The sequence below is a fragment of the Cygnus atratus genome, chromosome 1 (assembly GCF_013377495.2).
Source record: "Cygnus atratus isolate AKBS03 ecotype Queensland, Australia chromosome 1, CAtr_DNAZoo_HiC_assembly, whole genome shotgun sequence".
NCBI lineage: Eukaryota > Metazoa > Chordata > Aves > Anseriformes > Anatidae > Cygnus > Cygnus atratus.
In genome coordinates this window covers 30921657-30949495 of record NC_066362.1, presented here as the reverse complement: position 1 = coordinate 30949495, position 27839 = coordinate 30921657, and the positions used below count along the sequence as shown (strand labels likewise).

The 27839-nt window shown below is 40.1% G+C and overlaps 1 protein-coding gene across 5 annotated transcripts in view; it reads right to left on the bottom strand.

Annotated features, from left to right (window-relative positions):
- Positions 1-27839, bottom strand: part of CNTN1 (contactin 1) — a 251088-nt gene that overhangs the window by 129838 nt on the left and 93411 nt on the right. For 2 of the 5 annotated variants that reach the window (XM_050710799.1, XM_050710801.1), the window contains exon 3: positions 10408-10512. The exons of 2 other annotated variants lie outside the window; for them this stretch is intronic. The gene's annotated coding sequence lies outside the window, so the exon portion shown is untranslated. Of the gene's footprint in view, positions 1-10407; positions 10513-19594; positions 19705-27839 lie in introns of all 5 variants that reach the window. One more of the 5 variants, XM_035544262.2, reaches the window with a different exon arrangement.

Sequence of the window (27839 nt, the reverse complement as noted above, 5' to 3'; positions counted from 1 at the left end):
AATTATTCTTTGGCTGCGTGAAGCTTATTTGAAGGTGCACAGTATGCCCTTGATTAAGGACGTGCCTTCAGTACACCTTTTACAGTGAAATTAGCCATGTATAGACAACATCTTTCTAAGATATGTATTTTGTCTGTTGGAGGAAGAAAAAAAAAAAAAGAATGTTATTTGCTCTGGTAATTTCAAAGTCAATCAAATGACTTCAGGACACCAGAATTCATTTGCTCTGATAAGAGCCCACTCCTTGTGAACTTCAAATCTATTCTTCTACCTGTAGAAGATTTAGCACTCTGCCATATTTTTGTAGGAAGGAAAACATGGTTGTTGTTTATTATTATTATTATTTTTTTAGTTTCCCGATTATCAAAGAATGACAAACTTATTTCAGCTTTGAATGAAGACCAGAAGCAAAGACATTTGCATAAGAGGAATTCATGAAAGGAAATGTCAGGGGGCTGGAAAGGTGGGAATGCTTGCATTGCCCTAGCAGTAGAGCTCACAAATGATCCAGCATCAGGTATAACGTGTAGCTCATGTTTTTGTAAAACAAAATTAGTTGCAAATGCAATCTCACATACACTGTTTCAATCTCTAGAGGTCTAAAGGTGAAAGAGTAATTCATTTACATCAGATATGCATCACTGTAAGGCTTCCATTTTGTATGTACCACTTCTTCTAGCCTATCAATTTTCTAATGATGTCTCATATTTTACCATGTAGTTTTGGCAATGTTGTTAGATTTGTGTGTAAATAAGAAAATGAATCTTTAACTTATAATTTTAAAGCAGGAACAATTTTGAGTTATTTAAGTTCTGTAACATTTTAATTCCTCGAAGTTTTATCATCAAGAATATGCATAGATTAGTCTTATGAGCAATTTATAACCCACCCAGCCTGCAATTCTGAGAATAATATATTGATGCACTACATAATTTGAGATCGGGGAGGAAAACATCCTAATCTGTACATGCATATAATCACTTGAGGCTCTGTCAGTGCTGGCAGTAGCATAAATCTGCAATTTTGTGATGCAGCAGCTCTGGACTTGAGCCTAGATAACCTACACAGGGTACAGCAGTACACAGGGTACAGCAGGGAGTAGCAGTGAGGGCTTGAAATGCATTGTATGCACAGACACTGCGCGTTATGGCTACATCACACCCACTGACCAGCATCCCCTGCCTTGAACTTGGAGCCCCGTTTGACTTGATTACCACTAAAGCAAGGGAGGGCAACTCAGCGTGAGCTCAACTTCTTGTTAGCTTACTTCTGTATATTGCTAGGCCATTTGGTGATGTGCGGTGTAGACATGCCCTAAATACTTAATGTCTGAGCACCAGCTAATATTCATAGAAAACAGATGGATTGGAGGAGGTTCCAAATGCCTGAAGCTCTTTTCTTTTGCCTCATCCTGCTTCTGTATGGAGTATCTGGCAGCTGCAGTGTAATGTTTTCATTTGTTTTGAATTAAATTTCTCTTTGCTCCTGCCCTACCCATTTTTTTGCATGTTCTGCTTGTGACTCTGCACATGTGTAGTGCCTGTTGTCCCTATGAGTCCTCACCAGTGAATCTGCTTGAGTAAGGCCAGCTGGATTTGGCCTATCACAATATTTATCAATGTGTGGCCTATGGAGATTTTTTAAGCAGCATTTTCAATGATAGATTAATTTCTGTTACCCTCTTCTATACTAGGACTTGCTACAAAAACCCTCTCAAATAAAATAATCCAATCCCTAAAGATTGTATTCCTATGTCTCAAGATAATTTTATAGCTCTTGGAACTTCCTTAAAAAATTAAAATATATCTGAGAATTGTTCATTAAAAAGTTATATATAAAATGAATGCAAAGTCCCTAAACTAAAAGTGCAAAGTCCCTAAACCTAAAGTGCATCTGTGTATACACTTCAGTAATGCAACTGTAGAAGATAACTATAAAAATTAAAAAAGAGCACCTTCACCTATTCTCTGATTCTGATTCATTCGATATTCGTTATCTGAAGTCTGATTAATATAGAAGTTTGTATCACTATCATAAAAGAACATTTCTATTAATGCTTAATTAGGCACAGAAGTTACCACACAAAGGCTTTTCTGAACCCAGCAATTTAAGGTTTCTAGAGCTAGCATCAAAACAGAAATACTTTAAACACATGTAATAAAAAGAATTGAAGTTCAGTTTAATTTTCTTTCCCCGTGTTTTTTAAAAAACTGAAATGCAGAGTAAGTTCCATCTGCGTGCTGTGGTTTATTCTGCAGTGTCTTCCCTTGCAACCTCTTCCAGTCCTCCCAGTTCACGTACTTCCATTTCACGAAAGAATAAAGTTGAATTATCTCCTGTTTATATTCCTAATCTCTTATTCGAAGTAAATTCTAATAACAAGTAGCTCAAAGATGAAAATGGATTTAATTTCTTTATTGTTCTCTTCTTCCATCTGCTTCTACAAAATACAACTATAGCTACTGCAGCCACAAGATGATGTATTACTGCCATGGCTTGGCCATGCCAGCAGACCTGATAACCTGAGAAATCTTACTAAAGCGTCATGCCAAACTCATTCCCAAGAGCTTCGGATGAAGAGCAGATTCTGCATCCTGCAGAACAACCAAGCGTGACTAGTTTCTTACCCCACTCATTTTAACCCTGCCCAGCTAAGGATGCTACCAGAACTGAGATAATTATATATAAATCTGGAACTGTTTTTTCTTAGGAAGGTTGTACAACAAAATCTGGATTTTTAGAAGAAACTGGTTAGCCTCACAAAGCAAACAGTTCAATCAAAGGATGGCTTGCTTAGGTTTCACAACTGAACCACTGTTGCATTTGAATAAGCTGGGCACCAGGAAAGGATACCACTGTGCTTGCATTCATTCACAGAAATCTTCAGGAGGTTGAGTGAGGCAAGTAAACTGAAACAGAGAAAGAGGCCAGCACCGTGTAGTTTGAGGCTCTGGAACAAACGAGATGGACTGGCTTGCTCACTTCTGAAGGAATAAAAAAGGAATAAAACAAGAAAGACTTTAAGATTGTCCTAGACTTAGAGCCTCCAGAGAAATCTCAAGGGATTTTAATTATTTTCCAGCTCAGAGGCTGGAGGTCACTTTTTGGCGCCCCCTCTGCTGAACCCCAGAACTGTGACGAAGGAAAATACTGCAGAGAGGACTCCAGCAGACGGGGTTTTTTTTTGCCCATTTGTTGCTAAATGTGCTTAATAAGCCTTCAAAGCCGTGAGACACTCAGTAGGTTCACACAAACCTCTCCACTGATATCTGCCTAATGTCACTGGGGTCAGATGAACCTCAACAGAGACAGCTTAACAAGAAGTGTCCCATAAGATGGTTTACTGACACTTACTCACATTAAGCCTGGCTAATACTCTAGCTGACATCATCATCTTGAAGACATTTTGTTGGCCTGAGATTACCGTGGAGCATTTCACCACCTGCTGTCCCATCAGCCGTGTACTAGGAGAGCAACCGGCAGAAGTCAGACTTGTCCCCGCTTCTGCTTTAGAGTAAATGATTAAACAAGGCCCAAGATCTGTGATAATGAATTGAAAAGGCAAGAAGAGATGCTAGTTTTATACTGACAAAACTCTAAGGACTAGAGCAGAGTTACTTCTGATCTGGACAAATAAAGGTGGGACTGAAAGGTTACTTACAGCTTTCTTAACCGAAATCTTTAAAGATGTGCTCTCCCTAATAAATTTCCCCGTAGGCTCCCATAAAGGGACAGGGTTAAAAGGGCAAGGAAAGGACTTAAAGAAAGTCTCAGTCACTAAACTTGCCACACTGCACCAAACTGCACAAAAAACAATCAAGTATAAGAATACACTCAACCTGTGTGAGTACTGCATGTGCATACTGCACAACCACAGAAGTACCTGAAGAAAATGTCACTATGTCTGAGAGAATAAACAGAAGGAAAGACCCGGCATAATTTCTAGCATGTTACATTTTTATGTCTCTGATTTAATGTACAGAGGTATTAAAAAAAAAAATCAAAGAGCAGCAAGATTTCTACCCTTGGGCATCTGATAAATGGCAACCAGGCAATGAAATGCACACAAGCACTTGATAAGAACAGGGGCGGTTGCTAGAAATCACTTTTCTCAGATATCTCTTCAGAAAAGTTGATTTTGGAAAAATAAATCAGCTTTACCTAGAATAAAATTTATAGCCATCAGGGGAGCAGATTCTGGAACAACCTTCCAAAGAAGGAGTGGGAACAAACAACTATTTTTTAAAATGGAGATATTTATGAGCAAAGTTAAAGAACACAATGTTTTCAGACAGCAGAAAGCCTTTTCTTATTCTACAGTCCTCTATTCTTGAGCAAACCTATTACTAATAAAGCACTAGAAAATACATACTCAAAAAATGAATTTGAAAACAACAATTTGAATACAACAGTGTTTTATGTTTCTGGGCTTTGATTACTTTAAGCCCTTACACAAGCACACCCTGTTTTCCGGATCACTGCATCCAACTCCATCCTTACCTACTATGCATGCAATTGCATGGAGGTGTTCAACTTGAGATTAAGATGAGCTTGTCATTCATCAAAGGTTTGGAAGGCTTAAGGAAATTATTCATGTTATAATGAAATGTAATGCTATAAATTTTAAAATAATCATAATGAAAAATTAACCATGAGAATTGACTGTGCCTTCCCGCAGCAAAACTTGCAGATTCTGAACAGAGGACACAGAAATGTCTGTAAGGTTCACCACCGGGTGTGTTCTCACAAAGAATCTCAATGTGGGGAGGATCAGTCCAGAAAGCAAAAAAATGGGTACAAAAATTGTCTTCTGAATTTCAAAGCTATGCACCAACATGGATTTCTGCTTCAAGTCCTCTCTGTGGCTAGTCTGCTCCTTCACCATCCTGGCTGCAGAGCCTGCATGCAGCCACCAGAGATGCTTCTGGCATATGTTAATAAGGTGCAGACATACAGAAATACTGGCTCAGAAAAACTTCCCATAATACTTAGCATAATCAAGATCACCTATGGATAAATAAATAAAAATAAAATAAAAATAGAAATTAGAATACAAGAGTCATTGTACCACTCTACATCTACATCTCTACTTTGAGCTTAACATTTTGGGTTGCTTTCTCAATATACTGGTGCAATATAAAGTACATGGGACACAGCCAATCTGATGGAACATCTTCTAAGGAACTAATCTATCTTAATTAAAGCAAGTGAGCAGGACAACCAGAGCATAAAGTCAGAAGATGTATGTAGGTGACATATTAGTCCACTGCGAAGTAGCTGTGATGGTTCACGAGTGGGACTTGTTAATTAATTGATCTAGGGCTATTCCTCTTCCAGAAAGTACAATCAGAGCTGAGAAAATAGCAATATTTGTTGCTAACCACATCCCAGAAAAAAATAGTAATAATTCAGCCCCAATTTTTTTTACTTGGCCCTTAGACAAAATATTTAACTTTAATTTAAAAATCTTAACTGTTTTTTTTTTTTAATTAAAAACAGCTAAATTTATAATCTAAACAACATTTCAAAATTAAGTGCTGGAGAATAGGATGTCTAAATGAAGCATAGTACATAAATTCCATCCTTCACCCTTTTTTGGGGAGAGAAAAAAAAGAATTGATTGCTGAATAGGAAATCAACCCAAGTTTTACTAACCATACATCAAAAAGAAATTAATAGAGCACAATAGTGATTCTGTTGGTATAAAGCCTTGAAGATGTTCATTACTCTCAGCTTCATCATAAATCAGCACATTGTTATTTTTAAGTAGACTGATGAACATTGTATGGATGCTTCATATAATAAGAATACTTTCTGTATAAATTAGCAGAGAAAACCTTAACACTACACTTAAAGTTTTACACTGAATTTACACAAAACTATCAAAGTATTGATAATCTCAAAAATAACAAGTTATCATCCAATTTGAAATATTTCTGAACTTTCAAAGGAAAACATCCATAAATCTCTATTTTTAGGCTGTTTTTACATGTTATAAACTCATAAAAGCAACAACAAAATCTGAATGGAACATATGAGAAAATCTTAGATGAAGCAATTTGCCTCGGACTTTCTTAAAGAATTTGCCTAGAAGGCATCCACCTTTTTAAATGACAGGGACCCTGCACCCCACTACTCTCAGCTCCCAATTATTTAGAATTTCTACTTACATTTTCAAGGAAAATAAATCCAACATACAAAACTTGCAGGTGAATTTTGGTTTTGATCACTCAAAAATCCTACACAGGTACATATATGTTTAGAGGATGAACAGGACATTAATAACCATGACATTTCAGAATCTCTGATGATTTCTGACCCTGCTCATATTCTTCAATTCACTCACTCATGGACCACATCACTGGACATACTGCTGGCCAGCTGTGACTACATAGCACATCTCAACAACTCTGCAAGTTGCAAAACCAGCCTGTGGCTACTGGATGGAAATGAAGTGATTCAATAGATTTTTTTTTTTTTCAAATCTAAATAATAACTATTCACTTATGAGAGGAAGGAAATCAGATCAAATCTGTAAAAATATCCAGAGTCAAAAATTAACCCTCACCTTCAAGCTTTCCATTCAGCCTAGAACCTCTTGTCTCAGCCTGCTGCCCAAGGAAACCAACACTTTCCTATTATTCTGTGATGCCTTTAACTTATTCCTTGACCTTTTGGCTTCTGTAAGCCACTGCACCTGAACCTGTGGTTCATATACTCCATCAGGTACGCTCCAGCACAGACATTACGGCAGAAATCTCTCTAAATAATTAGGCACAGTGAGTGGCTTATATGCTGCCATTGCCAGCTGAGCTCCATGCAGCCAGAAATACTGACAAAGGTATACAGAATATCCACAGACAGATTTCTGATGTCTTCCACTGCTGGGGAAAGTCATTAAAGTCACAGACACCGTTATCATCTATGCTACAGGGAAGTCTTAACCAAGGCTCAAAAGCCGCTGCTCTGGGTGCAACAAAAATATAATAGTGTTCCCAAAGAATTTATATTCCAAATAAACAAGAGAAATAAACACGGGAAGTAGGCAGCATTGTTATTCCCACATTAAACATGATGAATTCAGCTAAAATAAGATCCTTCACCTTTTTGATTTGGCCTTTACTGCAAAGCTCATTCATTGTATTTCCTCCACATGACATTGCCTTGCTCAGGAAAGAGCAATCACGCTGCACAGCCACATGGCAGCCACATCAAATGACTTGATTCCCAGCAGCAGGCAACTGGGTGAGCAATGTGTCTAGTTTCGCAGGTGATAACTTCTTGTAACCTTAGCTGTGCCGTTCTGTTTGCTGGTAGCTCGAGCCCCACTGCTATTAATTACTCAAGGTGACTGCTCCATCAGAAGTTTTGCCTGAAAATTCATTTAATAGAAGTGAAAGGTTTGGATGTGCACAAAGATCAGGCTCAGGATAAAAGGGAGCTCTGAGTGCAAACTACTGTATTTCATTTTTCCTTTCACCTCTGAAAAAGCAATCTGCATTGTTTTTTTCCAAGGTCACAAAAAAGGCCATGGCAGAAGCAAGAATAGAACATCCCTCTTCTACATCCCATCGTATCTACACAGCAAACCTTCCACAATAATAGAATCTAATAAATGAATGATTACAGGCCTTAATTGTATATGCTTCTATTAGACTAAGAAGGAAAATAAACATGGCAAGTTTATGCCATGGCATATGTACATGGCAATGTACATGGCATAGAAATGCACAACATACATTTACTTCTCTCTCTCTTTTTCATGGACTCTATTTTAAATACCTGGCAGTATAAGGAATTCTATAATTCATGACAAGATGCACACCAGAAGAAGGAAAACAGTCACCTGTGAAGCTTCTGCAGACACAGCAGAGATACAATAAAAGAGAACTCCTAAAAGAGTCACCTTGAAAAGTACTGAGGCACAGCATTCATCTTCACAGCAGGGAACAAAGAGGAAACACATTACAGCTTCCAATACACACAGTGGTAGTTAAGAGAATGAAGTTTCTCGGTGAAAGCCCATATTTCAGTTTAGAAATTCTTTTATCGTCTTGCTTTCCCTCCTTGACAAAGTTTTGACATGATTGTCTATACTCCCATTGGGCTGAAAAAGAGAACATGCCACAAGTGCAGAGATGACTGGCATGAAAACACTTTTATGAGCAGTTGAAGAGATAAAACAGTTCAAAAAGAGACTAAGCAAATTCCTGGTGGACAGGTTAATCAGTGGCTATTAAACACCCACCAGCTGGCTCCAGGTCAGGAGCTCAGTAACCAGCTGAAGGCTGGAAGCTTGGAAGGTGAGGCAGGGGAAGCATTTGCTGTTAGCAACTGTTCAAGGCAGGAGGCTGGACTAGGTTTGGCTCAGTGTGGCTTTCCTTATGGCCCCCCGTTATGTCGCGCAACGACTCTGCACCGTACCCACTTTCACTCCAATTATCACACACTGCATGCCAGTCCTGGGCCCCTCACACACGTAGGGCAAGAAGACACAGTGAGAGCATACATTTGTTTTTCTGAGTAGATGAGCTACACGAGATGTTTGACAGGAAGCAGGACAGCAAAGTAGCCCAGTATCACCAGTTCTCTGAATAATACTAAATACTTACTTGGACCCAGCCCTTGGAAAAACGGTTCTTTACCAGCCTTCAGAAAATTATGATTCTGTTTTTTCTCTACAAAAGCTCATTAAAGAAAATTCTTCGTGGTCTGGATGGTTATCAAGCCACCAATGGATTTTCTGGTTGCTGTTGCCCAGGCAGATCTTTCTAATGCAAATAACAGGTAAAAGGTTTATATTTTATGCCAGATGGTACCCAACTATCTGACAACTCCGTCCTTAATGTGTTAGCTCATTATTGATTGTACTTCAGGTGAAAATTAATGTAGCCTGTTTTATTTTTAAATGTGTCCCAAATGGGGATCCACAGTAGTAGATGTTTGGGGGGGGGGGGGGAGGGGGAGGAAGGGGTATTTCCACCTTCTTAGTATGCTGTGGTTGACACAGATTTATTAGAGTTCCTCTAATATATGTAACATACTTCCATGCGCAAGTGTGTGCATGTGTGTGTGCGTCTGTGCTAATTTATATTAGTTTATTTTATCTGATGCTGTGTGTGAAAACATGTCCATTTATCTTATCCATACATACATCTAAAAGTATTGTTTTTATTTATTTTAAAATCCTTACGATTAAAATAAAATAAAATAAAATAAAATAAAATAAATATACCTACACTGGAATTCCACTGAATAAGTAACAGAAGATATGACCCCTCTGAAGAAACTATTGCCATGGCCAGGGATAGAAACCTCCTGATCTGGCTCATGGCACAACCCAGAAACCCTGAGGGGTCTGGCTGCATCCCAGCAGCCTGTGATGACCTGCATATGGACAGCTATTCTGCCCAGAGCCTCCAGTATGGGACTCACCTTTGGCACAACCTGTACATTAAAACCTGAGAACAACCATACAAATTAAGACCATGACCCATCTCGCCTGGTAGTCCTGCCTCTGGCAGTGCCCAAGAGAAGGATGCTACAGTCCTGTCGTTTCCCTGGAACACCCTTTTCTTCTAGAATTTGGGATCTGGGGACTTCCTGAACCAGAGGTAACACCTTTCTGCCTTTGATGGATTGCACTTCTGTAAATTTTTCTCATCATTTTTTGAGCCCATGTGAGAACATTTTGCACCTATATATCCCGTAGCAATAAGAGCAACAGTTTAACCACTCATTACATGAAAAATGCAGTCTTTCTTTTACTCCGAACCTTTTCTCCAAAAAAAAAAAGGGAGCTTCAAATAAAATCTTTATGATAAAAAGTGAACAGTCATTCCAATTCACCTTCTGCATGCCCTTCATAACTTCATAGAGCTCTATTATATCTTTATCCTCACTCCACTAAAACACCTCTTTCCAAGGCTAAAGAAACGTACTGTACATCTACATTATCTCCTAAGTTTTGAAGAGTCTGGATAATACATTTCACAAGGAAATTCTTCCAGTTTCTTACTTCCTGCAATATCACATCAGGCTTTCTCTTTTCAGCAGTACCAAAGAACTAATCAGGCTAGATATGAACAACTGGAATACAGAAAATGATACACAATGAATCAAGCATGTATTTCTTTTTGATGCTTGCCATTTGTAAGCAGATGGCCACTGAAACACTCTAAAAGCAAAATGAGAACAATATGTCCTATATGGGTAAAACTCAGGAGGAAAGTGCTATGGTGCACACGAGCCAGAAATTTAAATCACACAGACAATGTACCTACTCAAAAACACCAAATGTCCAGTAACATTAAAGTTATATCTCTTTTTGTAAAATGTACATATATGCACATTCCGCTGCTATGCGTGTTAGTCCCAGATGGGAATCAAAAATTCTGGAGGACTTACCCAAAGAACAGCTGAAAAAGGCTGAATTCAGTGTCTTGCATTCAGCAATGAGCTGCAATTTTTGAGGCAGATCCTGTCCCCACCTCTGCAGGTCCCACACAAATCCTGCCAAGAGAACCGGGGAAGTTCGGCATCTAGGAGTATCCTTCTCTTGGAAGACAGAAATACCTAGTAAGGAAGCATTCCCTAAAAACAAAACTGATCTATTCTCTTGCTTTCCTAGGCTCATGAAAAGATATTTAAACCTCCACAGAAAAACTTTCTTTGCATGGATTTCCTCATAAATTAACCTGTCTCCATTTTGAAGCTGTGTTACGAGTTGCAGCTATTTGTGCCATTGCCATCAGGTTGCAGTCCCATGCTTTTTAAAGGAGCTTGCTGCCATCCTGCCATTACTGACAATGATACACAGTATTATCCTTTCAAGGGATGTAAATATCAACACTTGACTGACTTTTCCATCAGGTTGAGAAGCTGTTCTCCCGTATTTAGTGAATTAATCAATAAAATGCAATTTCCTACAGTATGTGACAAACCCTTGGGAGGCCAAAAATAGACTGAATGCTAGATTTATCTTATGGATTTTCCCATGATTCTTACCACCAAATTCACAATGAGAAAATACACAGGACAGTGTTATATGTCATTGGTGTCAAACTATTAACTAGCTAACACTAAATTCTCTGATGTGAAAGCTACCTGTAGGTTTCAGAGCTAGTCTGCAGACTAGGAGTGGGAGGTGAGGAGAGGGTAACACTCATCCCACTGTGTTGAATCTGCCTAATAAGAGGATGAAGTTCTCAAGCTCGTGTTGAAATTTCCTGGTGAAAGTGAGGATGAAGTGCCCAAGCCCAGGCACCGACAGTGCTGGGCACTTTGGAGGCTGAGGTGAGGTGACGTTACTTGACCCCTGGAACGGGGAAGTCAAGGAGGCAAAGAGCGGAGAGAGTCAGTTAGCTCTCCAGCTAGCTAGCGTGTTACAAGGATGACAGGATATTTAGAGTAGGAACTACTGCAGCACCTCTACTAGTAAAAGAAAGATACATGGACAGTTTTCATTTAGATTTCCATCCCTTCCAAGACCTTTCTAATATTTCAGGAGCCCAGCTCACAGGCTTCTGGGCTAAAGATGGTTCTTGGGCTGACTGGGACTTTAGGGAGGAGGAGAAGAAAGGAAAGAGGGATGAGAAACTCACCAGGGAACTCATGCACCCTTTTTTTCCTGGAGATTTAGCTCTGTTGGAGCATACTTCCATCCCCACAGTGTGATGGATAGATGTCATGGAATCAGAGAATTGTTCAGGTTGGAAAAGACCTCTAAGCTCACCTACTGCAACCTTTAACCCAGTACCAAACTCCATCACCAAACCGTGCTACTAAATTGTAAGTTTACATGTTTCTTGAAGACCTCCAGGGATGGTGACTCCACCACTTCCCTGGGCAGCCTATTCCAATGCTGCACAACTCTTTCAGCAAAGTTATCCTAATATCCAACCTAAACCTCCCCTGGTGCAACTTTTCTTATCACTTGGTGCTTGGGAGAAGAGACCGATCCCCACCTCGCTAGAAACTCCTTCAGTGTAATTGTAAAGTATAATAAGGTCTCCCTTGAGCTTTCTCTTCTCCAAGCTAAACAACCCCAGTTCCCTCAGCCACTCCTCATAAGACTTATTTTCTAGACCCTTCACCAGCTTCATAGCCCTTCTCTGAACATGCTCCAGCACCTTGATGTCCTCCTTGTAGTGAGGGGCCCAAGACTGAACACAGCACTCGAGGTGCAGCAAATAATGTGTCTCCGCAGGTTAAATGGAATGAACCCATAAATACCCTGCTGGAAAGCACTGACTTAGTATGAGTGGTGTAAAATGGAGGGGAAAAAACAAAACACCACCACAGGAATTCACACACCCCTTGCTTGCATAAACACTCTGTTCCAAAGTGATCTGGTATTGCACATATCTAGTCATGAAGACAAAAAATAACTAATAAACATTTCTCTAACACTAGCAACACTAATGTCCTTTCTTCCTTCTTCAGATACTTTTCAACTTCATCCTTCAAATCACGTAAGGGAACAGTCAGGAAAGCAAACAGATCTAAGTTTGAAGCTCTAAAAGGTAAATAGTAGAGCAATCCTACTTCAATTGCAGTGTGCATTTTTGGAAAAAGACAAAGTATTTGTACCCAGCCAGCAAAAGTGTTGTTTTATTCTGGAACACTAACAAAACAACATATCTCATTTCCAGTATGGCTTTCATTGCTTCAAGCTGAGTATGAAACCAGACTACAGAAGTAACTAGAAATGTATCCACAATTAATACAATGCTACATTTCTATCACAACTTTAATTATAGGAATTCCTAGCTCTTATGTGGTAAAAAAGTATTCAGGAGTCTGAAACACAAATTTGAACGAACTTATATGTGGGCAAAATTCTGTGACACTGCCAACAAATGCAGAAAGGGCAGAAAGCTTAAAACTTATGCACATTTGCTATGAATACAGTAATGACTCACAAGTTCAGATCATTTGTCTTTCTCTCTTTTTTTTTGCCATGTAGTTGTTCAGGAGTGAAAAAAAGATAGCTTAAAAAGCTACTGGGGGATTTTCTTGGGTGAAAAAACATATGAAAAGCATTTGTTTATGCAAGTTAACATCAGCAATTCTTGTCTTCCGTGAGAAAACCTGCATAACTGTCAACATATGGTGTTACTGCAGGTAAGAAAAAACATTAGCAACTACAGTGTTGGCAGTAGTAGCCAACATGAAGTTCTTGAGCTGTGTGTAATTCATAAGCAGTTCAAATATAGCTCCTACGCACAGCTAAAGGTTTCTACTGATGATGTGATTGCCATATTATCTGAAACTTTAGCTATGCAAGAAACAAACAACAGGTTGGGTTGAGGCTGCCAGTGTCAGCTTATAAACAGTCACATGAATCCAGGTGCAGGGAAGCAGAGGAGATGACATTTCCATCCATATTGAACTTTCTTCTGAAGTTATTATATCAGATGAGATGTAATATTCATATAAGGTATGATTGCTTGGTTTGCTTAGTCAAATCACTGTTCTTATAAATATGGTTCTGCATAACCAAATATCTGATCAGCAGCATCAAATCCTAATCAATACTATCAGTAAGCTGATGTACTCATTTGGGATCATAAATTACTAGGAGAAGATGGTATGACTGTGGTTAAATGGCCCTCGCTATAACCAGATACTGCAAGATGAAAAGGCTCCTTATGAGAGCTTGAAACCCTACGTCAACGTAAATAATCCTCCAGGCACTCCAAACAGACCACTCCCTGGCAGGATGCTGAGGAGTCTGGAGAAGCTCTTACTTTTCCTCTCAAGAGTTCCCCTTCTCCATCCCATACTCTCTTCTTCCTGCGTCCCACTGAAAGCCACTGCAGAAACAGTGTCAATGGAAACTTCTTTGGTTTCATTCCCACTAAATTATGTGTGAATGTAGCAGACAGGACTCAACTTGAGTCACTCTAAGAAACAGATTTCCTGAAAGAAGTAAGAGAAATAAAGTCAAGAAGAAACACTGCTAATACCTCTCTCCCATATGGCACAAAAAAAAAAAAAAAAAACAGTCTGCCTGTTCCCAGCTCGCAGCCCTTGGTCATTCCCCTGCTGAACTCCAGCTCTCTCAGTGAAACTTCTCCCCATGCCTGTCTCTCAAGTGTTCCCATCAAAGACAGAGAGCGAACAGCATGTCCTCCCAGGAGGAGGACAAAGGCTGGACAACTTTGTGACTGCTCTGCAGTCATTCCCTGCAGCTATGAAATCCTGCTCGTCACCCTCTACATACATTTTCAATATGGCCCAGTCTTCAAAACATAGAAACTTAAATCAGGAAGAGTTCATCTCCAGCCTCACCACAAAAGACTACATACTTCAGTCCCCAAAGACATCTGAACCTCCCTCACAGAGCTTAGACTAGAATTTGGCACAGATTGGATACAACTTGTTCCGGTTTGTAAAGCACTTTGTGATGATGGTCTCTAACCATGCGCCCATTGTTTTGTTCCTCAACTCAGTTGAATAATTCAAGTTATACAGATTTCAGCATGTCCCTATGGAAAACAAGGAAAGCTAAGGAAATATGGCCTATGCTTTCCCAAAGTGACTGCTGGGATATCAAAGCAATCATTATTACTGTAACCAGGTGTGTACACTTATTAAAACAGTTCTTCATTTCCACTGGTTAATTCAATCAAGTTTTGTATTTGATTTCTAACATCATTTTCCTGTCAGTAACTACTAGTATGAAGCCTTGTGACACAAAAATGTCAAGCTACTGGTATTCATCTGCATTTGCGAGACTTTTTGAGATTGCTTGGTGTCTCCCCAAGGAAACAAGCAAACAGCCTCAAGATAATTTCATCCTGCAAAAGGGTGAGATGGCAACAGCCTTATAGCTAATGTACAAGACCATCCTTCCATTCCTCTTTGAAGAAAGACTTGGGATAGGAAATGAGATGCTGGCCCAAAGAGGGAAGAGAGCTGTGGTCAGGTAGGATTCCCACAACCTACCGAAAAGCCTGTGCTTGAACATGTCCATATTGAAAGGTCTGCAAATTTCTCTCTAATTATGTTAATGTATTATATCTGCTATAAACACTGAACCTTGAGGAACAGATTTTGCTGTCTACGACTTTTATTTTCAGCCACATTGTGCCACCAGTTACCATGACCCTTCTCCACAGCTGCTGTCAGAGGCACAAGGAATATCTGTTCTAAATCAATGTTTTAAGACACTAAGCCAATTTTTAAGCTAAGGAAAGAGATGTGGCTCAGAAAGCTAGGCTGAAAAACTCTATACAGCTTCACTGACCTACATTAATCAATGAAACTTCCATCTCAAAAGGCAGGTGAATAATTATTTTTTACGAAGTAATCTTTAGTGTGCCAGCACTTTTTTTTTTAGTAAAAACATTGTTACCTGTAAAAATCCTAAAGCACTGGTTCCTCTTTGCAGTTTCTCCTAAGAGATTAAAGAGCTTGTTTCCAGCATACTGAGATTAAAAAGTTTGTTTCCAACACACTGAAATGTTACTGTACTCTGATTAATGTCTTTGGCAAATGGGATAAAGGAGTTTCAGTTCTCTTGCTGTTCAACCAAGTCGAATGTGTTTTCAGGGCTATCAGTGAGTGATGTTTACCAGAACTCACCTCAGTCATCCCTTCTGTGTTATTTATAGGAAAATGCTAACAGGAGTAAAAACTGGATATTCCTAGTTGCTGCTGAAAAACTAGAGGTAAGGGAACATATTTGTTGAGTAAGTAGGTACCACGCACAGGTGTACACACATACAGACATACATATATACACACATACATTTCTGTATAGACATACTTTTCCATTAATAAGCACTGATTACGTATTCATAGGTTACTTGTTTAAAATGATTATATGTAATTACCAATTTTTATATCTCTGAAGATGTATTCAGTCAGTCATAAGCAATCTGATTATTCTCAGTGTCTCTTCCCTACTACAGTAGGAGACGCAAAAATAAACCAGTGACTAGTAAGAGTGTATATAACAGACACACATGCAAAAAAAATAATACAAATAAATAAATAAAAATGTACTATTTACCATGTTATTGATACCTTACATGCATTCTTCTGATAGGAAAGATATTCTTTACTTGCTGATGTACTATGTTGCTACTATTTTTTTCAACAATTCTTACTATGTGATCACCTAATATGCATTAATTCCTGACACTTTCTGCCAGTACCTTCTCTCCTGCTTTCTCTCTGTTACAACAAATGAAAAACATTTTAAGACAGAGGAGCAAACCTTTCATTTTGTTTCTCATAGAGGCTTATCTCAACAGTACAGCAATGCCACTTTACTACAACTGGCACTGAGAACTGATTTGTGTTCATCAGCATTCACTTGCTGCCTGAGCATCAGCTCTTGAAGCTTCTGATTTTCATAAATAGTCACCCCTTCAGTTATTAACTGTACTGAGTGGGTCTACTCTGCAGCCCAGAGCAAGAACAAAATCGATAAGCTCTGGTAGCAAGCATCAATTCTCTGATTGCAGATGTATTTATAACAAGACAATTTTCCAGAATTAGGTCTATATTATTTAAAATATGCAAAGTCAGGACTTGAGAAAACCACGTTCTGTTATTCAGTCTTTGGCATTATAATGAGAATGAGACAGAGAATATTCCAACAAGTTAACGAAGGAGACTTCTGTCTCCATTAAACTGTATTTTTCTAACCATATCCCCTACTAATAAGATACTTGCAAGATCATCCTTCTTAACCCTTTTCTCTGTATAATAACCTGGATTATTTCTTAATATTTTTAATGATATAATTACACAGTTATCTAGTTATCTGAGGAAATAGGGGAGAAGTACAAAAAAATAAAAAAAAAAAGGAAAGAAAAACTGACCTTCCTCTAATTACCTTTATTAATAGCAAAGAGTTGTTGGCCTGCCTTTGTTTTCCTTGCTTCTTATTCAAGCTGTCTTCTCTGTAGTCACTAAAATATTTATATATACTTCTCTGAAAATCTCAGCCTAAGGGATTTAAGATTGTGGTCCCCAGCGAATTTCAATGGACCCTGACTATCTAACTGTTTCAAATGCCTTGGAAAATTCTAGCCATTATTTCTTACAGAAAATTAGTATCTCCATATTTTTTTTACCACTTATTAATACATCTGTTTCCTTTTAAAACATAGATAATTTAAGTACCTCTGTTTGAATGGGTAAAAAAATGAGGACAGAAAAAAACGAGGCTGTTAAAAGATTAACATGAGTCTGCTTCACTGTGACTGTAGCTGTAGTGGCTTTCCATATATGATAGTCAAAGAACAGAAGTAACATGTTTATTCACTGATACATCTGGAAAAACTAATAAAGCACTGAAACAGCTGAGCCATATTTCAGTAAGCCATATATGCTCTGAACTCAGTATTTGAGTATGCAACCCTTAGCTATATACGTATCGTTCTCTCTCACGGAAATAGTCTCCATTATTTTGCTCGGTTACTATGATACAGTGTTAGATATTCCCTAATGAACCAAATGAGAGGAGTTTATGAAGTTTTTTCCTCCTGTTAGTTATTCTTTTTGTATCTCTTTTCATTGTTGGAAGTCTGGCTTATCTGCAAATTCTGCATGTCAGGTGATATTAAGTGGTGGAGAAAATATAACCAATCCTCCACAGCAAATGCAGAATGACTAGCACATTTGCAAGCGGTCCAATAACAGATACATCCTTCTTGTTACTACTGTGTGAGCTCTTCACTTCTGTCACTGTTATCCCCCCCCCAAGGGTTTCCAGCCTGGAGTTCGCACGCCCGGCGATGCGTTTGCACTCACCACACTCGCGATGCAGCAATTGCCAGTGAGGATTTGTAACGCTTCCCCTTCGCTCATCGCTCCCCGTCCCTAGCCGTGCGTTTGTCTTCCACAGGCTTCATCTGGCTGCAACAGCTGATGTGCCTACAGGCGGGGGCTGGCGAGCAGCTCTCCGACCTGCTCTGTGACTCAGCATCCAGGAGGCCTTCAGGAGCCCAGAAACCACGGGCTGAACATATCCCTCACCCCTCGGCCACCGCCTGCTTTCCCCAGCTCAGGAAGGGCAGAGGATGCGAGGATGTAACCCTGTGCAAGAGCGGGCAGGATACAGCTTGCACAAGCAGCAGGGAAACCGCTAAGCTGGGGGGCTGCCCAACGACGTGTGCATTCCCACGCAGAGGGCTTCAGGCTGACGACTGCTTGATGGATTGTTAGTGGAACACAAGTATGTAATATTTATGCCCTCTCTTCTGAAATGGGCAATATGAGCACTAGCGGACTTCTGGTGCAGCATTTTCCTAGCTGATTATTCAGTTCCTCATATATTCCTTACGGACTTTTACCAGGTAATTAATAACCCACCTCAAGCTGTTCCTTGAGGCAGGAGTCCTTACGTGTCTCTGTACGATGTGACATAAAGACTGGCATCCTAACCGGACCATCAGGTGCTATTAAATGCAAATGTCAGATAACAAGGTAAATTCAAAAAAAAAAAAAAAGAGGCAGCTACCCAGGGAAGGGTAGCACATGGCATTCCTGTTGTGACCGTCTGTGATACCTACTGGTAGCACCTTGGTAATTCAGATCACAGAGCAAACAGCTTTCAGCCTTATTAAACTAACTGTTTCTCAATGCTCTGTGACAATATGTCTATCTGAAAGTACGGATATACCTTCAAGTTGCTGAACACAGAATATAAAGTATTTCTGTTCTATTTTCCAAACTACAGTGCCTTCTAAAACATGATTTTTCATATACACAAAATATTAATGATATATACCTTTTTAATCATTCATTCTGTTAAATCATTTAGTAAGCAAAAATTATGTAATTTAACTGCTCTTTTAAAAGGTGGTATCTTTACTGTATACCTACACTGGTTAGACGACAATTTTCTTGAATATATCCTAAGCTGTCAAATGTCCAAATGAAAATAATACAAATGCTTTTAAAATCTCTGTCTCTCTCTCTCACTCTCTCTTTTTTTTTTTCCAGCAAATGACAATTAGAAATAGCTGCCCTTGTACGTAAAATCTCAGGCAGTACTTAGTTTTCTGAAGGACAATAAGGACAGGTTCGTCTCTTCCCTTGTCAGCCCAGTCTTTTATCCAAAATGAAGCAGTTTGATCATAGTTATTTACAGGACAGTCAAGCAATAGATTCCGGGACCCTGTTTGCCACATATTTCAGTGTAGCTTGCAAATGTTACAGAGGATTTACAAGAAGAGGAATAAAAGTCAATGAAATTCCATTGCCATTATTTGCTTAGGACCTCTAATAAAATAGATCATGTTATTATATTGATTAAGCTCAGTGAATGCCCTGCCCCTCCCCACAATGCAGTCATCTATAGCAGACAAAAATTGATCAGAAATGCACACTCCTGAACAAGCTGCAGGATTTGAAAAAGTATAGCAGTATTTATTCTCAGCAATATTTAAACAACGATTTTACAACACCCACGCTGGCAGGATCCATGCAGCCATATCCGACCGAGAATCCTGACGCTGCATTCCAGCACAGATATCTGAGTCAATGTAACCACACTGCATCATCATAATCCTGCCTCAGCATATTCCCTCTTCTGCACACAAATCTACAAAATAAAAATACCCTGTTTTACCTGAGGTGGTGAATCCTTTCTTGTCCTTTTGTTCATAATAACTATTCCAAGTTTGTATCTTTGCAAAGAATACAAGGATGGTTGCACCAATAAACTTCACAGATCCTCTCCTGCGGCAGAAAGCAAATTACAAAAAAAAAAAAAAAAAAAAGACTTCAAGCTGTGACCTCAGAGCAAAGCACAGCCGTTAGCATCCCTCAGCCAACCTTCGGCAGAAAGCAGGTTAGACAGCAGGAAAACTAGCTCTGTACATGGCTGCAATGCTTTCAAATCAAGCATTCTGTGCTGTAAGCTCGGGGATTTATATCTTCGTAAATAGGCCGTCCCACTCAATGCTGCTTGTGTGCATGAAAATATGAAGCATTTCACTGCAGTCACTTTCTGCAAGAAACTATCCCAGTCATCTTTACAATCTCTGTCATTCTGCTCTGAGACTAAAGAATGAGCACAGCATGCATAATTCATGCATTAAAATCTTCTGTGCACTTCCTGCAGGAACTGTTACATCCAGTAATGGGATATTGATCAGCTCATCGCTAAAACAATTGGGCTAGGCAATTGGCTTGCTGCAACAAACAAATGGGATGCAGACACAGGCTTTCCACCCTGCAGCACTCAAGCGCAACTCCAACATACGTGGCGTGGCATTTACATATTGCAGAGTGTTTAATCTGGACTCTGCATTTCTTTGACCTTCGAAAAATGCTGCATTATCTGAGCCTTTTATTTGAAGGCTGTGTGTCCTGCAGCCTGCTTCTCCTTTTAACTCTATGCAGCACGAGAAGTGACTATGATCTCCTAACTCTTTGTTCAAAGCACAGTCAACCTCCAAAAGCAGAGAGCAAATTTAAAACCTTTCTGCCCCATGATGCAGTCTTTGACCTACATACACCTGCCTGTTTGTACCAAGGGATTAAACCACTCACACTCTTTAGTACAACATATATATTCTCTTCAATCTGGATAGAGATGCACATACGCATCATTTTTGTCTAGCACAAGTCACATAATTTGTATCTGACAGATCAATTAAAACAAGACAAGTCCCAAAGTTTCTGCTTCTTCCCACAGATCTGAACATCCTCCAGCTTTTTCAGCACACTCCCCTTTCTTGCACCCCCACCATTTATACAAGCTTCATCAACAGTTCAGCAACTCCTTCTCCAGCCGCTGTTTTCAGCAGCTTCTCAGCAACCCCACCCTTGGACTGTCACGTGCTTCTCCCTCCAGACACAGAAAAAAACCCAGCTAACTCAGTTTCAGAAGAAAAAGACGAGAAAGACAGACATAAGGAAAACACAAGAGCCAGGACTGCTGTGAAGCTCCAAAATAATTATGAACAATAAAATAACAGGAATCTTCATAGCCACCCTGGTGCTGACAAACAGCACTGTCACCTGTGTTTGCACCACACAAATCTGTACTTTCCTCAAATCTAAGGAATTATGCCTTGGCATTGATGGAGATTGGGTCTGATCTTTTAACACTAAAATGCATCATTAACACTAAAATAAAGAACTGTTAGCGATGTTTATTTGAAAAGAAATTCAAGAAGTTAGTAAGACCTTCTTCCGGGGACTAAATAGGGCACAATTGGCTAAAATAAAAAATCTTGATAGGGCTGCAGTATGAACAGGAACATGGCACACGCTGATGAAAACCTGAAGTTGGGCTAACCTACCCCTTCTATTGAATTGCTTTGCGTTCAGACTCCTCCCAAATAAGCTAACGGAAAATTGTCTGGAGTAGCAGGACTTGGCTTACTATCTGGAAACAAGAATGAATAGAGGCTTGTTCAGAGGAAAATCAGGAAGAAGGTTTGCTTGGTTTGTCTCTCACCAAAGCAATGGCCTTTCAGTATATCTAGTATCTACTGCTTTCCCTCATGCTGAAGCATCCCAATACATTTCAGTGAGCTGGCAAAAGTGTCACCACGAAATTACCACATGCATTTCTGGTATGTTCTTTCCCAACAGCTACAAGGGCTATAATATAACAGCAGCTAAATTCTACTTTGTGATAAAGCAAAAAGAGAAGCAAAAACATCTTTGGCCATTACTATATCCAGAGCATGGGGTCATGATCATCTCTGACAAGCATTAAACCAGGAGTTACAAACCATATTAGAAAACATGATGCTGTGAACCTGTCTGCCTAATTAATCAGATTAGAATAGGAAGAAATCTCAGAGAGATAAAATTCATGCCCCAGGTCGTACGATCCCCATGAGCTCACTCTGATCTTACTCTAATCAGTTATAAGTGGGAAACATACTAGGCAAAAAAAAAAAAAAAAAAAGCTCATATAAAGCACTGCAGACCAACTCAACCCACGCTCACCATTGCAGTGGGCATCTGCCACTTGCTGCTATATTGAGACTGCTCCAGATAAAGATGGCTAAATTTGGATAGCTAGCTAGATGCAAACAAGATGCCCATCCTCTGTCAGAAGATTCATAAAACCTGCTCAGCTGGGCACATCTTGCTGGCTATTTAAGGGCGAGTTGAAGCATTCTCATCTCCATTGACTGTAGTGATGGGATTTCTACTGATGATGATTGGACTGCGAATGTGTAGGCCCCATATAGATACCAACATGTAGACCACTCAATTTAGACACCTAAATTTAGCACTGTAAACACCCTGCATGTAGTTTAACAGACTATTTCCCTAGGTACAGGGCAGAAGACATGCTAATTTGGGGCAGTTACGTATACTTTGACATCTACTCTCCCTGCTCTAGCTATGTTTGGGATAACTTGGAGCTTTTGAGTAATTGCCTAAAACTGACTTCATATGTAAATGCCATTACATCAGTGCCATTTCAGACAGTTGTGTCCAGAATATAAATTTTGATTACTGGTTCAAAAAGAACCTAGATTTCTACATCTTATGAAGAGCTAAAGGTAAATTGCACATTAAATTATGAGTTAATATTCCTATTAGAAATGGAAAATATCTCCATGTGGATGTCATTTTTTTCTGTATTAAATCATTGTTAGGTATTCTTATGTAGAAAAACAAAAACACTCTTAGAATTTCTGCAATGCCTGCCTGGTATTTTGGAATTCATATGAGTTCCTCAAAGTAAGACTAGAAGCTTTAGGGAATAAAAAGTCAGTAGGTCTTCCCTCCATTACAGATCTTCAGAAGAAGCAGTAAGACAGTAAGAAGGGAAACTGGTGCCACTTTCTTTGGATGATCACAAAGATAAGAAAGGGTTTTACTATTCAGATGGGTAAGGTCCAAAAACAGAGTAAATTAGTGCTTTGTTGAATTTACTGGTATTAGGAAACACACGTATGAGCGCAAATATAAATGCATTTTATTACACTGAAGTACTGCCTATGGATTCATTGTGTTAGACGCATACCCCAGAGAAATCTGACAATCCATGCTGACAAACATTAGCCTTGTATGCACACTTATCTGTATTTTTTAACATTCCCTGATTTGCCAGTGCTGAAAATCATGTAATGAAAACACCCTACTCTCCTTGCTTTATGACTCTGGTTGTAAGCTTCTCATATAAATGAACATATCAGGTGTTCACACTCTTACTACATCTACGTAGAAACCCTTTCAAAGCAGAAACTCCAGACTTGGCAACCTTCTATTCAGTTTGAAATGGGGAAGTGCTCGCGGGTCTGGAAGGTTTTAGGATGTGCTACACAGCAGACTGTCAGGTACTCTCAATAACAGGATCCCATTTTTAAAAGAGCACAAAGCAGCCATTTAGTGCAACCATTTCACACAGATGTTTCATAAATCTTCATTTTATTTCAGTAACCAGTTGCATAAATCCCTGTTTCATGTACCTCTTTTCTTTTGTTCTCCCTTACTGAGGTCTTAACCCCAGCCTTGGTTCATCAGCAACATCTTCCTCTTCTCTTCCTCTTCTTACATTAGGAAAAAGCTCTATTCTTCCACAAGAAATTAATTCTGTCCTCCTTCACCTTTCCTAGGTAGGTAACTTATTCTACTCTCTATTTATCGCATCCACAATGACTGTCACCTGCTTGACTCTAGCTCTTATATACTACTGGCTCTATTTTTCTTTTTACATACCTATTTCTCCAACAGAAATCTAACAGAAACTTGATTTTTTCTTCTTTTTCCCCTTCTTTCCCTGCCTCACCCTTGAAAACACAAAAACCACTTGTGTTCAGACCTGCTCTATGTTCCACCTTCTGAAGAGCCACAGCCATCTCCCCCAGTTCCATGATTTCCTTCAGAATCTCATTTCCCCATCACGTCTGCTTTCATTCCCCTCCCATTCTCATCGGTTTTCCTTTCACAAAGCAAAAATTCCAGTCTTTCCTTTAACTTCATTTGCTTTTGCAGTCACCCTTACATCCACCTCCTCTCCTTTGATGTTACATAGCTTTAATTCTACCGCATGAAGTTCTTCTGCTCCTTTCATGCTGGCTTTTATCTCTTGCATTCAAATGGAGCAAGTCTTGAAATCTCTAGCATTTGTACTTATCCATACTTGAGGAACTGGACTCATTCTTCATTCTTCCTGACATGATGACTGTTTTTTTATGGTTAGGAGGCCTAAGTTTCTATTTCTGATGTTATGACTTCCTTGATACAGTCTTATCCTGATCTCTGTAACTGCTGCTCTAGATGTCTTTCAGAGGAATGACTTCAAGCTTACTTCCAAGTTCTACAGAGATTTTTTGTTCTTCTTACCTCTTGAAATGGTACTCAGGCATAATCTCTTCTGTAAGCACAGTGCCAGCTACCAACTCCCCCTTTCAAATTGGTACCTCAGCCAATATTTCTGATACTGATTTCTGATATTTTTATTCAGGCATCAGCCTTATCTCAACATAGCCAAATTAGGGTTCTTATTACCCACCTCCACGGACTCATGCTGACAGATCCTTCCTGAATCACTGTGTACAGTGGCACCATATAGCCCACCATTTGAGACACGTGCCTGAATGTTGATTCAGATCATTTTTCAGGTCATCAAATCCAGACCAAGCCTTGCAGAACCTTTCTGTACAATACTGCTAACATATAATCTTTTAATATGCACTTAATTAATGCCCTTCTCCAGACCCTCATAATCTCAGGACCAGATTAGTGAAAAATGTTTTTCTCTGACTTGGACAGTCAGTCCAATCAGTGTGCTGCTTCAAAGACTGTTCTTCCAGAGCATCACACTAACTGCATGACCTCTCTCCTTGCATCCCTTCATTCCCTGCCTTAGTAAATCAAACACAAGGAGCCTCATGTTCACTTCCACGGACTGCTCTCATTATTATTCTCAGTCGGTACTGAACAGCCAACTTACAATTAATCTGTAAGTTATTTTTCATTAGCCCCTTGTTAAGTTTTCAGTCAAGCACTTCTGTGCTTCCTTCCATTACACTTTATACTTCGGAAAGAACCCTCTGCAACACCTGCAAAGTCATTTCATTGCCCTCCTTCAAACCCTTTCTTAAATCTCATTTGCTATGATAATTACAAAAAAACCTGACAGCACGTAGGCTGCTCAGGAAAGCTGAGACCACTATCTATCCTCATGGCTGATTTTTTTTCACCATTCCTTTGCAATTCCCCATCTGTCTTTGTCTTTTATGTTATACTTTCACTCATAATTACTTATGAGTAATTCTCACTGGGAGAGGGACAGACTTTTTGTTTTGTTTGTTCAAAGGGGTCTCTGGTTGATGGCTGTGGCTTTTCACTACTACACTAATCAACATTACCGGAGGGCATACAGCACTGAGACTGGGAATCTAACGAGGGTGTATCTAACAGAACCTGGGGCGTCAGGAATAGAATTGGAGCTGGCCCACATTTCCTGCTGAGGAGTTGTACAAGGCTGAGAAATCAAGGATGCTACTTCAATCGCTTAAGCTGAAAACATAATTTTTTCCCTATATGGAGCACTTTGCTACCAATACCTAAACATGTTCATCAATAAAACAACTGCATATTCTGCTTAATCAAGTGTTCTGAGATATCAAAGATACTAATTAACATTAAAATGCCTTCTTTAATCATTGTTTTGGAACAACGAAAGTATTTTATAGTATGATAAAAATTATATAATTTTCACCATATGTGGTGGTTTTATTCAGGGGGACAGCTGAGCTCCACCACAACTGCTCTCTCACCCCCCCTCCTCAAAGGGAAAAGGGAAGAAAATACGATGAAAAGGGCTCAAGGGTTAAGATAAGGACAGGGAGATCACTCAGCAATTATCATCATGGGCAAAACAGACTCAGCGTATGGAGATTGATGTAATTTATTACCTGTTACTAACAAGCTAGAGCAGTGAGAAGTAAAACCAAACAAACTAAAAACACCTTCCCCTCATCTGCCCTCTTCTACCTCCTCCCCCTGAGCAGTGCAGGGGAAGGGGGAATGGGGGCTGCAGTCAGTCCCTAACGCTTTGCCTCTGCCCCTGCTCCACGTGGGGTCCCTCCCACGGGATGCCATCCTTCCCCAGCTGAGCCTGCGGGGGCTGCCCACAGGCAGCAGCTCTTCAAGAACTGCTCCCACATGGCTCCGTACCACGGGGTCCATCCCCCAGGAGCAAACTGCTCCAGCACGGGTCCCCCACGGGCGGCAGCTCCCCCCAGGCCCCCTGCTCCTGCGTGGGCTCCTCTCCACGGGCTGCAGCTCCGGCCCGGGGCCTGCTCCTGCGGGGGCTCTCCATGGGCCGCAGCCTCCTCCAGGCCACATCCACCTGCTCCACTGGGGGCTCCTCCACGGGCGGGCTGCAGCGTGGAGATCTGCTCCATGTGGGACCCATGGGCTGCAGGGGGACAGCCTGCTCCACCAGGGGCCTCTCCACAGGTCACAGGGGAACTGCTGCTGCGTGCCTGGAGCACCTCCTACCCTCCTGCTGCACTGACCTTGGGGTCTGCAGGGCTGCTTCTCTCACATTTTCTCATTCATGTTGCATAGCAGGTTTTTTTTGTTTGTTTGTTTGTTTTTTCCCCTTCTTAACTCTGCTCTCCCAGAGGCCCAACCAGTGTCTCTCACTGGCTCAGCTCTGGCCAGTGGCACGTCCCTTTTGGAGCCACCTGCAGCAGTCTCTGATCTGACATGGGGCAGCTGCTGGGCTCTGATGACAGAGGCCACCTCTGGAGCCTTCTGCTACCAAAACCTTGCCATGTAAACCCAATACACTCTATATACTACTCTGTGTTGTTATATAGCTCAGTTTTAAAATATACTTGATATTTTATTGCAAAATATGTTACTATAGTTATTACAATAGACTACAGTCTAGTATGTATATGCCATCTTTTAGTTGTTTAAGAGAGCCTGTTTACACTGAGGAAATTCTACTCGGTGCATGTTCATGTGTTCTATGAAGTCTAAGCACTTTTTTTCCTGCTGTGGAGATCTACAAGGCAGTTGTTACTCAACACGTCAGCTGCCTTTCAAGTAACGGCTACACGTACAGAGCTGGAGAGAGTACTATTTTCATGCTTTTGCAGGGCTTTGGTTGCAACAGCAACAAAGGTTGTATCCCAGATAACATGCAAAACTTCTCTCCAAACCTTCCCACACTTGCACATTGATTTACTTCCAATCGCTACTGCTCTGAAACTAGCATAATGTGCAGCATGACGTAAGGTATATATATATCCTTACGCATAGTTGCCGTAATACTGATTGGAAAATTCTGCTTTTCAGTTCTTCTCTTCACCTGATTCTCCGATCACATTATCCTCGTTGGGCCTACAGCCCAAGCCCACTACAGCACTAAACTCTGCACACATTTTGTGCTTAGCAAAAAATTGGTTTGATAGGATCTTTTCCTACATGCACATTACTGCTGGTTTTGCACTCCACTGTGTCTGCTTCCTGTAAGAAGTTTCTGACCTCTGGATTGATTTTCCTATCCGTCATTAGTCAAGAACTCTCTTTCAGTTTCCTCCACACCAAAGTTTATTGGTTCTCATTCATCACCCTAACAACTTACATTACCGGATAAACAAAGCCCTTATACTTGACCCAGTAGCAACTCCCTGTTGGCTTGTCTGGCTTTAAAGCCAGGCCTTTCTGAAATTCCTATCCAAAGATCCACAAAAGTGCAGGGAACACCGCAGGAACCAACTGAATTATGTGTTTTGGTGAGAAGTGAAAAAAGCCAAATATCCATCAGCGCAAGCAGAAATCCAAGCCCACTGCCTGCACATAGCAACACGTTATGGCTGCCAGCTCTGTCAGTATGCAGTTCAAGCCAACGAATGTTTCCACTTGACTGAAAT